The following is a 13,797-nucleotide window of genomic DNA, read 5'->3' as shown; positions in this document are numbered from 1 at the left end:
CTTCGCTGTCTCTCCCCGGACTCGGGGCGTCTCTCCTCCGCCCGGCCGGGAAGAGTCCCCCCGCCCCCTCTCCCTTCCCTCTCCCCCGCTGGGAACAGCAGACACGGAATCCTGTCCAGACCCAAGGCCGCGGAGGGGAAGGTCAGGCGGAGGTGACCGCGGTTCGAGGCCCGCCAGGGGCGGCCGCTTGGAGAGGGGGACGGGGGCTCCCCGAAAACCCCAAACGACCCGGGCGAGCGGATCCCTGCAAGGTCCGCAGCCGCCCCCCTCCCCACCCCCCCGTCCCGGGAACCTGCCTATATGGGCCCCGGACCCTTTGATCTGGGGGGTGACGTCGACCACATTAACATTACAAAGCCGGGCCCGGCCCGGGGGCGGGGACCCGGAGGGGGGTGGGCCGGGGGCGCTCAATAAGGAAACGCATTCGGACAAGTGGTTCCGGGAGTCCCGCCCCCTCCCCTGGGGAACGGGGGTCTCTGCTTTGCACGGGGGAGGGGAGGGGGACCGAAGAGGGAGACCCCCCTCCGGCCGAGGGACGTGCGTCCCGTTAGCTCTTCCCCAAGGGCCCCTCTCCCTCCCTGCGCCTCTGTCCCTGCCTGCTTCTCTGCCTGTCTCCCCCTGGGCCCGGATTATTAGCATTTAATAAGAATAATAATGGTAGTTGTTAAGCGCTTACTATGTGCCAAGCACCGTTCTAAACGCTGGGGAAGGTGCAAGGTAATCAGGTTGTCCCACTTGGGGCTCACAGTCTTAATCCCCTTTTTACAGATTCATTCATTCAATCGTATTTATTGAGCGCTTACTATGTGCCAAGCACCGTTCTAAACGCTGGGGAAGGTGCAAGGTAATCAGGTTGTCCCACGTGGGGCTCACAGTCTTAATCCCCTTTTTACAGATTCATTCATTCAATCGTATTTACTGAGTGCTTACTATGTGCCAAGCACCGCTCTAAACGCTGGGGAAGGTGCAAGGTAATCAGGTTGTCCCACGTGGGGCTCACAGTCTTAATCCCCTTTTTACAGATTCATTCATTCAATCGTATTTATTGAGTGCTTACTATGTGCCAAGCACCGTTCTAAACGCTGGGGAAGGTGCAAGGTAATCAGGTTGTCCCACGTGGGGCTCACAGTCTTAATCCCCTTTTTACAGATTCATTCATTCAATCGTATTTATTGAGCGCTTACTATGTGCCAAGCACCGTTCTAAACGCTGAGGAAGGTGCAAGGTAATCAGGTTGTCCCACGTGGGGCTCACAGTCTTGATCCCCGTTTTGCAGATCCATTCATTCAATCGTATTGATTGAGTGCTTACTGTGTGCAGAGTGCTGTACTAAACTCTTGGAGAGTACAATTCAAGAAATAAAGAGAGAGAATCCCTGCCTACTTCGGGCTTCCTTCCCGACTCTGCCCAACAAGTAATCTCGGTTCAGCCTCTTCTTCGGTCTGGAGCGGCCTCTTTGAGACCCCGAACAGCGATTGCAAAGGGAGAGAGTGAGCGCGAGTATGCGTGGGAGTGTGGTGTCTTGAGTGCATGTGCACGTGGGCATCTATGTGTGGAGGTGATTGTGGCCGCAAGTGTCTGTGTGTGTTTGCATGTCAGTCTATCAGTGGCATCTGTTTGAAGGCTAACTGTGTGCCGAACCCTGTACTAGGAACTTGAGCACATGTGCCTGTGTGTTTGTGCATATGTCAGTGTACGTCTTTGCATGTGTGGGCGTTTTGGGGTCAGATTGTGTATCCGTTTGCACATCTGTGAAATCTCAAGGTTTGACATCCTTGGATTTTGAGATTGGGTCTGGGTTTGATTGATTGATTGATTGACTGGGTCTTAATGGAAAAAGGCCCAGCCCTCACTCCTGCCTGTGGGCTATCTGTCCACTTATGTCTCCCATCCCTCCAGTAGACCGTAAGCTCGTGAGGGAGGAGACCGTGTTTTCTACTTCTTCTTCTTTTTCCTCTGAACACAGCGAGTAGGTACCCAGAACAGAATCTGCTCCCAAGGCTTCAGCTACCACTCTTTTGCTAATGACTCCCAAATTTACCTCATTAGCTCTAACCCTTCTCCTCTGCGATCTTGTGTCTCCTCCTGCCTGAATGTCCCCCACGGCGCCCGAAGCTCAACATGTTCAACACTGACCTCTTCGCCTTCCCTCCCATGTTCTTCTCCTCTCCTTAACTTTCCCATCTTAGTTGACAACACCACCCGTCTTCCCTGCCTCTCAAGGCTACACACGGGTCATTATACTCTGATCCTCTTTCTTTTTCAACCCCCTTCTTCCACCTGTCATCAAATCCTGACAGTTATTTTCCACAACATTTCCAGACTCTGCCCTCCCTCTCTCCCGGCATTGCAACTGCCCCAGCACGGGTCCGAGTATTTACCACCTCCCAACTTGACAACAGAATCAGCCAATTACAATTACTCTCCCCATCTTCAAAGCCTCATTGAAGGCACATCTCCTCTAAGAGGCCTTCCCTGACTAAGCCCTCATTTCCTTTTTTCCCACTCTCTTCCTCTCTTCTGTGTCACCCTGGCTAATCCTGGTTCTGCCACTTGTCTCCTGTGTGATCTTGTGATATCTATAGTTCTCTTTATTTATTTTGATGCCTGTCTCCCCCCTTCTAGACTGTGAGCCTGTTGTTGGGTAGGAATTGTCTCTATTTGTTGCTGAATTGTACTTTACTTTCCAAGTGCTTAGTACAGTGCTCTCCCCCTTCTAGACTGTGAGCCCATTGTTGGGTAGGGACCGTCTCTATATGTTGCCGACTTGTACTTCCCAAGCGCTTAGTACAGTGCTCTGCACACAGTAAGTGCTCAATAAATATGATTGATTGATTGATTGATTGACTGTGAGCCCCAAGGGAGACAACCTGAGTACCTTTTATTTCCTGATTACCTTGTAGAACAGTGCTTGGCGCATAGTAAGTGCTTAACAAATACGATAATTATTATTATTGCACAGATGCGCATTAGGTAAGGACCACATCAATCCATACTTCATGCTGCTGCCCAGATTGTCTTTGTCCAGAAACGCTCTGGGCATGTTATTCCCCTCCTCAAAAATCTCCAGTGGCTACCAATCAATCTGCGCATCGGGCAGAAACTCCTCACCCTGGGCTTCAAGGCTGTCCATCCCCTCGCTCCCTCCTACCTCACCTCCCTTCTCTCCTTCTACAGCCCAGCTCACACCCTCCGCTCCTCTGCTGCTCATCTCCTCACCGTGCCTCGTTGTCCCCCGTCCCGCCATCGATCCCCAGCCCATGTCATCCCCCGGGCCTGGAATGCCCTCCCTCTGCCTGTCCACCAAGCTAGCTCTCTTCCTCCCTTCAAGGCCCTACTGAGAGCTCACCTCCTCCAGGAGGCTTTCCCAGACTGAGCCCCCTCCTTCCTCTCCCCCTCCCCCCCTCCCCCGCATCTTACCTCCTTCCCTTCCCCGCAGCACCTGTATATATGTATATATGTTTGTACATATTTATTACTCTATTTATTTTACTTGTACATATCTATTCTATTTATTTTATTTCGTTAATATGTTTGATTTTGTTCTCTGTCTCCCCCTTCTAGACTGTGAGCCTGCTGTTGGGTAGGGACTGTCTCTATATGTTGCCAACTTGAGCTTCCCAAGCGCTTAGTACAGTGCTCTGCACACAGTAAGCGCTCAATAAATACGATTGAGTGATTGATTGACCTTGCCCCTCAGGGAGGAGGCCGGCGACCCTTTCCCCACTGCGTGTCCAGACACTGACCAGTCCGGCTGCCCGCCAGGCCCCGGATTGGGCCAACCAACGCCTCCGGCCGCGGGGCATTCAGCAACCTCTTGGGGCCGCGAGGTGGGCTGAGGACTCCGAGCCGCCCTCAAACGAAAGCTAAATCCCTGGCGGTCTGGGAGGTCGAAGGACATTTTCCTCTCCCCGAGTTTCGAAGATAATTTCTGACACCACTCGCCGTCCGACCCCCGACCTGATTCCCGTTGGTGGAGAGACCGGCCCCGCCCCTTCTCCAGCCCAGCCCCTCCTCCCCTCTTTTCCCCTCCTTTCCCTTCCTTTCCCCTCCCCAGGCCCGCCTCCCCTCCTTTCCCCTCTTTTCCCCTCCTCCCCATCCCCTCCCTGCTCACCTTTCCAGCCAGAAAACTCGGAGGTGCGAAGCGCGGTGGCCTGGGGTCCCACCCCGCCCCCCAAACCTGCCCGCCTCTCGGCAGCTTTCTATCAAATCAGGTCCCCGACGCCCTCCCCTCCTTTACCCTCCCTGCCGGGGTGCATCCCCCCCAAGTAAAGGAACTAATGAAAGTAGCCACTTGACAAGCAGGGCCAACTCTCCCTTTTCAATCAATCAATCAATCAATCAATCAATCAATCAATCGTATTTATTGAGCGCTTACTGTATGCAGAGCACTGTACTAAGCACTTGGGAAGTACAAGTTGGCAACATATAGAGACGGTCCCTACCCAACAGTGGGCTCACAGTCTAGAAGGGGGAGACAGAGAACCAAACAAAACATATTAACAAAATAAAATAAATAGAATGGATAGGTACAAGTAAAATAAATTAATAAATAGAGTAATAAATACGTACAAACATATATACATATATACAGGTGCTGTGGGGAAGGGAAGGAGGTAAGGCAGGGGGGATGGAGAGGGGGAGGAGGGGGAGGCCGGCCAGAGGGATGATGGAAACCTGCAGGTAATCCAAAATCTATAATCAGCCATTGGGTTTGCTCACTTCCCAGCATCAAACCTTCCATCCAAATCGACACCCAGTGACTTGGGACCCTAATCAGGGCTAGGCCTGCTGGATGGCAACTTCACCCCAACTGTGTGGTCCTGGCAGTGGGGACCAACTGATGCTGGACAGGACTGAGCAGACTACTGAGCCCTGATAGTTGGGGTTACTTGGGAGAGGAGGAGTTTTTTTTGATTCATGCTATGGTATGTGTAAAGGGCTTACTGTATGCCTGGCATTATTCTAAGTGCTGGGGTAGACACAAGATAACCAGGTTGGACACGGTCCCAGTAGCACATGGAGCTCCCAATCTTAATCCCCATTTTACAGATGAGGTAATGGAGGCACAGAAAAGTTAAGTGACTCACTCGAGGTCACACAGCAGACAAGTGGCAGTGGAGGGATTAGAACCTAAATCCTAGGAACAGCTGGAACAGGTTAGTCTCTGGGGGGTGGAGGTGGGGGAGGAGACAGGGTCTTCAACAATATACAGTAGTAGTGGTGGTGGTGGTAATAATAATAATTATGGCATTTGCTAAGCACTTACTATGTGTCAAGCAACATTCTAAACTCTGGTCCCCCACAGAGCTCACAGTCGAAGTAGGAGGGAGGTATTTAATCCTCAATTTGTTCATTCATTCATTCAATCATATTTATTAAGCGCTTACTGTGTGCAGAGCACTGTACTAAGGGCTTGGGGAGTACAAGTCGGCAACACATAGAGACGGTCCCTACCCAACAGCGGGCTCACGGTCTAGAAATTTTGTTCTTCAGGAAACTGAGGCACAGAGAAGCTAAGCGATCTGGCCATGATCACACAGCAGGTATGTGGCACAGCGGGGATTAGAACCCAGGTCCTCAAACTCCCAGGCCTGTGCTCTTTCCACTAGGCCATGCTGTTTTGCGTAGTAGTAGTAGCATAGTCTAGTGAATAGAGCACAGGCCTCTAATCCCAGCTCCATCACTTGTCTGCTGTGTGACCTTGGGCAAGTCACTTCACTTCTCTGTGCCTCAGTTATCTCATCTGCAAAATGGGGATTGGATTGAGACTGTGAGCCCCCCAAAGGATAGGGACCGTGTTCAACTTAATTTGCTTATATCCAATCCAGTGCTCAGTACAGTGCCTGGCACATAGTAAGCAGTTAACAAATACCATCATTATTATTTGTAGTAGTAGTAGTAGTAGTCATAGCAGCAGCAGCAGCATTTATTGAGCACCCACTTGATGTTGTGTACTGTCTTAGGTGCTTGAGAAGTACCAGATAGTGAAGTGATATGTTCTCTGCCCACAAGGAGCTTCCACTGTAATGGGGGAGACAAACATAAGAGTAATTACAACGAGAACAGTCAAAATGAATCGAGCAGACATATGTACATGAGCGCATCCAGAAGTGCTACAGTTGGCTCAGTTGCTGGGAGCCTCATTGAGGAAGCTTGTTGGAAGAGGAGGTGGGATTTCAGGAAGGCTTTGAATATAGGGAGAACTGTGGTCTGTCTGATGTGGAGAGGGAAGGAGTTCTAAGCCGGGGGAACAGTGGGAGCAAAGAAATGGAGGCAGGAGAGGTGAGAGGGAGGGACAACTGGAAGGTTGAGTTGGGAGGAGCAAAGACCGAGTGCGGGGAGCAGTGGGTGAAAAGAGCAGATAGTTGAGGTGGGGCCAGATGGTGGTCACCCTTGAGAAATTTTTGCCCGGAATGAACAGACCCAGGGATTCAGCACAAGGAATGAGTCTAACTCTACTGTTTTATTCTCCTCCAAGCAGTAAGTACAGCACTTGCTTAGTACGTAGAAAATGCTCAATAAACACCATCGATTGAGCAAACTCTCATTAAATACCATTGATTGATTGATTGATTGAAGAGAGATGTCGGCTGAGTGACACTTCAGGAAGATGATCAGTGCTACAGCATGTAAAATGGATTGGCGGTAGGAGAGGCTGGAGGCAGGGAGACCAGTGAGGAGGCTGATGCAATAGTCTAGCTGTGATATGACCAGAGCTTGGACCAGGAGGGAACGGTTTGGGTGGAGGGAAGGGTGGATCCAGAAAATGTTGTACAGGAAAAACCGGCAGGATTTAGCAGTAGATTGAATGTGAGGTTGGTTTTTTTTTTATGGTAGAGCATGATGACACCGAGGTTGTGGGCTTCTAACATGGGGATGGATGGTCACGGGGTTGACTGATATGGGAAAGTTAGTGGGAGGAGTGGGTTTTTTATGGTATTCATTAAGTGCTTGCTGTTTGTCAGGTAGTGAACTAAATGCTGGGGTGGATACGAGATAATCAGGTTGGACAGTCCCTGTCCCACATGGGGCTCACAGTCTTAATCCCCATTTTACAGATGAGGGAACTGAAGCCTAGAGAAGTGAAGTGGATTGCCCAAGGTCACCCAGCAGACAAGCGGCGGAGCTGGGATTAAAACCCATGACCTTCTGACTCTCGGGTCCGTACTCTTATCGACTATGCCATTAAGTCATATGAGCGGAAGAGCTCTCTGAGAGGGTGAGGGTCAAAACAAGAAGAGTAGAGAACTCACAACAGTTTTGGGGAACCCTAGGAGGAAAGGGGTTGAGAGGCAAGAGGTGATCCAGGATAGTACTGGATCAACAAAACTGTCATGACTTTGTTTTGAGGAGGAGGGAGTGGTCCAGTGTCAAAAGCAGCAGAGAGATCGAGGAGGGTCAGGATGGAGTAGAGGCTGTAAGGTCATCGATGACTTGGAGACAGCAGGCTCGTTGGAGTGAAGGGGGCAACAGTCAGGCTGCAGGGGGTTGAGAAAAGAGTTGGGGATGTAGGAAGGGAAAGCAAAGGCCTCGTGACCCGTTCTTGGAGTTTGGACAGGAAAGGGAACAGGGAGAAGGAACGGGACCTGGACAGAGCAATGGGAGTTGAGAAAAGGGGAGGAAGGTATGTGCCTGTCTGAAGGCAGAGGGGGAGGAGCCATCGGAGAGTGAGAGGTTGAAGATGGCACTGAGGGGCCGGAGCAGAATAGGAGCAAGTGATTTTCAGAGGTGAGAGGGAATAGGTAGGTTCCGTGGCACAGGGAAACAAGGTGGTTTGAAGGAGAAGATGGGTAGCAAAAGAATGATGAGAAAGCAGTAAGGCATTGAGGGGCGATGGGGAGACCTGGGGAAGTTCATGCCTATTTTACCTACAAAGTAATTGGCGAGGTCATCAGGGGTGAGGGAAGGAGAGGGGGAGTGGAGGTGGTAGTGGGTAGAAGGTTGGGAAGAGCAGGTGAGGGGTTGTGGAACTGTGAGTCAAGAAGGGAGGAACAGTAGAGAGCAGGCACCATCTATCCAGGGCGGGTTCATCAGTCATCTGCCTGGAGGCAGGAGCCTGAACCAGAAGGCCGGGGAGCCATGGGAGATCCAGGCCCGGGTTTGGATTCCCAGTCGGGGAGGAATCTGGCTAGCTGGGCATGACCCAAGCCAACCAGGCCGGGCACCAGCGGGCGGGCCCCGCCCCGATGCCCAGCACAGGCCTGGGCCTGAGCTGCCGCATCTGGAGCTGCGGTGAGAGCGCCCGGGTGGACTTGCAGGGCCTGGGCGGGCCTATACTGTCCCCCTCTTCAGTCTTGTCCAGAGAGGCAGGGTCACTGGGCTAGACACCCAGCAGCAATGAGGGGAAGGGGAGATTACCGGAAGCCACTCTTCACAGGAAAGTTTACACCTGAGCCTCTAGCAAAGCGGCGGTGGACGTGACTGTCAGTCTAATTACCAAAAAGCACAGCGTCAGCCTTGGGACCCAATGAGCACCTCGATCTCTGCATACATTTGCATTTGCATGTGTGCACACATCTACATGCTTGCATTCACACGCCTTTGCTCACACCCACACACATTGTGTAGACATTGAGGTGGGAACGACGGCAGACATTTGGAGCCCCGGAGTACTCTCGGGATGCCGGTGGGGTCAGGAGATCCTGCTTGGAAGGCCGCTAATAATAACTGTGGTATTTGTTAAGCATTTATTACATGCCAAACACTGTTCCAAGCACTGGGGAAAATAGAAGATAATCAGTTTGGGCCCAGTCACTGTCCCACATAGGGCATCCCCAACTCTCCCCCTTCCGGATGCCCGTGCCCACAGCCGCTGAGATCTCGGGGCTCCAGGCCCGAGTCAGCTGGCACAGAGGTGAAAGGGGATGAGGTCTGGGATGGAGGAGAAGAGTTGGAGAGGTACCGGGGGAACATCAGCACCAGTATTTATCAATCGATCAATCAACGGCGTTTCTTGAGTGCTTATTGTGTGCCGAGCACTATGCCAAGAGCTCGGGAAAGTACAGTATAACCCTCTTTGGTATCGTACTCTCTCAAGGGCTTAGTAAAGTGCTCTGCGTGCCGTAAGTACTCAATAAATACCACTGATGATGATGTTGGTGATGAAACAAAAGAGTCTTCAAGGAGCTTAGGGTGAGCAGAGAGCTGTCCTAGGCTCCTTCTGTGTGCAGAGCGCTGTATTGGACATCTACTGTGCACAGAGCAGCGGGCTGGGCACGAGTACACCCACCAGCTGCTGCTAGCAATGAGGTCTCTCTTCTCGACCGGCCGTCCTGAGTCAGATTCCCGGTGCAGACCTTGGAGCAGTAGCCAGACTCAGTGACCTAAGTGGCAGAAAGTCCAGGACTCAGGGTCCCGCCCGGGCCAGCCGGGCCCCGCCCCACCTCGCAGAGCCGGGGGCCCCAGAAGTTGGACTCTGACATCCCGGGCCGTCCAGCAGACAGCCCCACGGGAGACCCTTGAGTCAGAGTTTGGCCGCTTGAGTCATCCCGGAGTTGGCCGGACAGAGCCGTGCTTTTTCCGGCGTCTTCGGGGACCTGTTTGCTACTCCCGCGTCTCCCCGCTCCCAACAACATCAACAACAACAGCAGCAGCTGACGGCATCTCCTCCGCCCTGGGAGGGCGGGAGGGTGGGAGAGTGAGTGTGAGCGGGTGTGCCTCTGGTTGTGTGCATGCGCGTGCTAGCGTGTGTGAACGTGTGTGTACGTGTGTGTGGTTTTGTTGGGAGAGGGCACCTGAGGACTCAGCACTGGAGGAAGAGGTTTGCTGGGAATCATTGGAGAAAATGTTTTAGAATCAGGATCTGGCTTTCTGCTGCCCCAGCCACCTCTATCATCATCAATCGTATTTGTTGAGCGCTTACTGTGTGCAGAGCACTGTACTAAGAGCTTGGGAAGTACAAATTGGCAACATATAGAGACAGTCCCTACCCAACAGTGGGCTCGCAGTCTAAAATCTATCCCCTCTATCCTCTAGCTCCCTCGCCCACCAGCCCCCGAGACTCTTCTGATGCAGTGGCACCAATGCCCTGGGGGGAACCTTGTGCTGGCTGCCCTCCTGGACACTTACCTTCATGACTTGGCATGAAATCATCCAACACGTGTCTCTCCCTCAGTAACCCAGCAAGGGTCACGCAACACCCCTGACTCTCCCTTCTCCAGCTCTGACTCTCCCCCAAATTAGCTCCTTGAAGGTAGGGATTGTCTTCCAACTCTTCTGTCTTCTCCCAGTGCTGTGCATCCTGAGGGTGCACAGTAAATGTTATTTATTGGTTGATTGACTCAGCACGACTACTCATCCAGGGATCTGCCCAGACCCCTCTGAATCTGCTGGTGTTCCTGGCTGCACTGTGGGAGTGGATTCTCTGGAGGTGGACTTTGGGGAAGAGCAATTCCTAATCCACCTTACCCAACCCCTTCTTAGTTCTGCCAACTCTAACCCTGTCCCCACTTGACTCCTGACCTCTTCAGGCCTTCCTCTTCCAGAGGTTCTTCCATCCCCTTGACCGTCCCAGTTGCCCTGCTTTGTCCCTCCTCCAGCTGCATCAATTCATTCTACGAATTGTTGATATGAATATATGAATCTATATATGAATCAATATATGAAATATATATATCAATATATGAATCTATCTGTTGCCGACTTGTACTTCCCAAGCTCTTAGTACAGTGCTCTGCACACAGTAAGCGCTCAATAAACACGATTGATTGATTGATTGATTGATTCTAATCCTACTGGCCAGAACTGCCCACGGTGCCCCAGTCTTCCACTTCCCTTTTCCTGTCCACTCCTCCCCCCTCCCCTGCTCACTCTTCTCCCTTCATCATCGCCATCATCAATCGTATTTATTGAGCGCTTACTGTGTGCAGAGCACTGTACTAAGCGCTTGGGAAGTACAATCTGGCAACATATAGAGACAGTCCCTACCCAACAGTGGGCTCCCTCTGCCCACTCCTTCCTCTCTTCCCTGTCCACTCCTCCCCCTCTTTTCTGTCCATTCCTCCCCCTGCCTTGTCTCCTCCTCCTCCTCCTCCCCTCCTGTCCACTCCTCCCTCCCTCCCCTGACCCCTTCTCCCTCCCTTCCCTGTCCACTCCTCCCTCCCTTCCCTATCCACTCCTTTCCCTCCTCTGTCCACCCCTCTTTCTCTTCTCTGTCCACTCCCCCCATCCCCTGTCCTCTGTTCCCTTTCCAGCTCCCCCTCCTCTCCACCCACTTCGCCTCCCTGGGGCATCTCCCCTCCTCTGGGGATTTAGGGGAGGCCTGGGGCGGCTTGGGCCGGTTCTCTCAGGCCTGGAGCGGCAGGGACAGAGGGGACGGAGGGGACAGCCGGCAGAGACGGGACGGCTGGAGGGGGCAGGTCTTCTCCAAGGTCCCCCCCACCCCCGCCGGCCTGGCTTTGATGTAGGAGCCGCCGGGTTAATATTACAACGAGGCCGGAGGGCGCAGCCGACGAGACCCCCGCGCCCCCCTCCCTCCTCCTAGAGAGGCTCGAAAAGCAGCCACGTCCCCAGAGAGGGCTGGCACCAGCGGGGGTTGGGCTGTACTAGGCGCCTACTAGAGAAGCACGGGCCTGCGAGGCAGAAGACGGTGGGTTCCAATCCCCACTCAGCCGCTTGTCCGCCCTGACACCTCGGGCAAGCCACTTTACTTCTCTGAGCCTCAGTTCCCTCATCTATAAAATGGGGATGGAGACTGTGAGCCCCACGTGGGACAGGGACCGTGTCCAACCCGATTTGCTTGTATAATAATGATAGCATTTATTCACTGCTTACTGTGTGCAAAGCACTGCTCTAAGCGCTTCGTTCATACAAGGTGATCAGGTTGTCCCACGGGAGGTCACAGTCTTAATCCCCATTTTCCAGATGAGGTAACTGAGCCCCGGAGAAGTTAAGTGACTTGCCCAAAGTCACACGGCTGGCAATTGGCAGAGCCGGGACTTGAACCCATGACCTCTGACTCCAAAGCCCGGGCTCTTTCCACTGAGCCACGCTGCTCTACCCCAGCGCTTAGTGCAGTGCCCTTCATTAAACCTCGGGTTGATGCCGCGGGGGTCCGAAAGCCACACGGCTGTTGGGTGAGAAGGGGCTGGGGTCCCTGCCGGGGGTGGGAGGGGGCGGGAGGGGTGACCCGTGCCTCAGTGGCAGCAGCAAACAGCCAAGACCATCTTCGGGCTCTCGCCCGGCGGGGAATAAAGCTGTGTCTGTGCGGGAGGCTGACGGCTGGGGGGCACGGGGGGGGGGGTGCGCGCCCCCTGAGAGAGGTGGTGTTTATTTTAATGTAAAAATATCCCTTTGATCTAGGCTGGTGCGGTGTATGTGTGTATACACGCGTGTGGCTTTGCAAACCAGAAACGTCACACACGAGCACATTGCTAATTCCCTGGGATCATCTCTTTGCCTGTCTGTCTCCATCTAGTTCTTTCTCCTTTCTCCTTCCGCCAGGGTTTTAGCTGCGTCTCTCTCAAGAAAATCTCTTCCGTTTTCTGTCTTTCTGGTCTCCCTCGTACTATGCCTCTTTAGCCGCGTCTCTCTCAAGATCTCTTCCGTTTTCGGTCTTTCTGGTCTCCCTCGCACTGTCTTCCTCAAACTCTCTGGCTGCGTCTCTCTGTGTGGCTCTCGTTGCCTACCTTTTTGTGTCCCTGGGGATCTCCCTCTTTCTGTGTTCTCTCTATCTCTTTGCCTCTCTGGCTGGGTCTATCTCTGCCTCCCTCAATTTCTATGCGTCTCTGACTGTGTCTCCGTCTCCCCTGTCTCTCTGTATCAATCCTTGTCTCCCACAAATTCTGTGTGTCTCTGACTGTCTCCGTCTCCCCCCGTCTCTCTGTGTCAATCCTTGTCTCCCACAAATTCTGTGTCTCTCTGAGTGTGCCTCCTTTCTTGGTCTCCCCTATGCCTCTCTCTCTCTCTCTCTCTGCCCTCCTCTACACTCAATCCCGCTCCACCACTTAGCTGCGTGACTCTGGGCAAGTCGCTTCACTTCTCTGGGCCTCAGTTCCCTCATCTGGAAAATGGGAATTGAGACTGTGAGCCCCACGTGGGACAACCTGATTACCTTGTATCTACCCCAGGGCTTAGAACAGTGCTTGGCACATGGTAAGCGCTTAACAAATACATCATCATCCTCATCACTCCCTCTCCCCAAAGGTTCAGCTGTGTCCAGCACCCAGTGAACAGGCAGGGCAGCAGAAAACCCATCCCTTCCCTCTGCCCTCCCCATGGCCAGGGCTGGCTGAAGTCCTACTTCATGGGCCATGGGTTCAAATCCCGGCTCCGCCAATTGTCAGCTGTGTGACTTTGGGCAAGTCACTTCACTTCTCTGGGCCTCAGTTACCTCATCTGTAAAATGGGGATTAAGATGTGAGCCCCAAGTGAGACAACCTGATCACCTTGTATCCCTCCAGTGCTTAGAACAGTGCTTCGCACGTAGTAAGCGCTTAACAAACACCAAAATTATTAAATTATTATTATTACTGAGAGCAAGGCCAGGTCTTACCCCCAACAGTGCCATGCCTGAGAAATGCAGGGCCTTCAGATGGCCAGGCCTTTAAGTGCCAGAACTACAAACGGCCAGGCCCAAAGGTCCTGGCTTTGGATTGCCAAGCCCATGGTGCCAGGGCTCAGGCCCCCAGATAAACTAAACACCGTGCAAGCCCTGTTACTAGGCATATGTATATATGTTTGCACATATTTGTTACTCTATTTATTTATTTTACTTGTACATATCTATTCTATTTATTTTATTTTGTTAGTATGTTTGGTTTTGTTATCTGTCTCCCCCTTTTAGACTGTGAGCCC

Source organism: Tachyglossus aculeatus, chromosome 20 (genome assembly GCF_015852505.1).
Source record: "Tachyglossus aculeatus isolate mTacAcu1 chromosome 20, mTacAcu1.pri, whole genome shotgun sequence".
Lineage (NCBI taxonomy): Eukaryota > Metazoa > Chordata > Mammalia > Monotremata > Tachyglossidae > Tachyglossus > Tachyglossus aculeatus.
Note: the sequence above shows the minus strand (reverse complement) of the source record.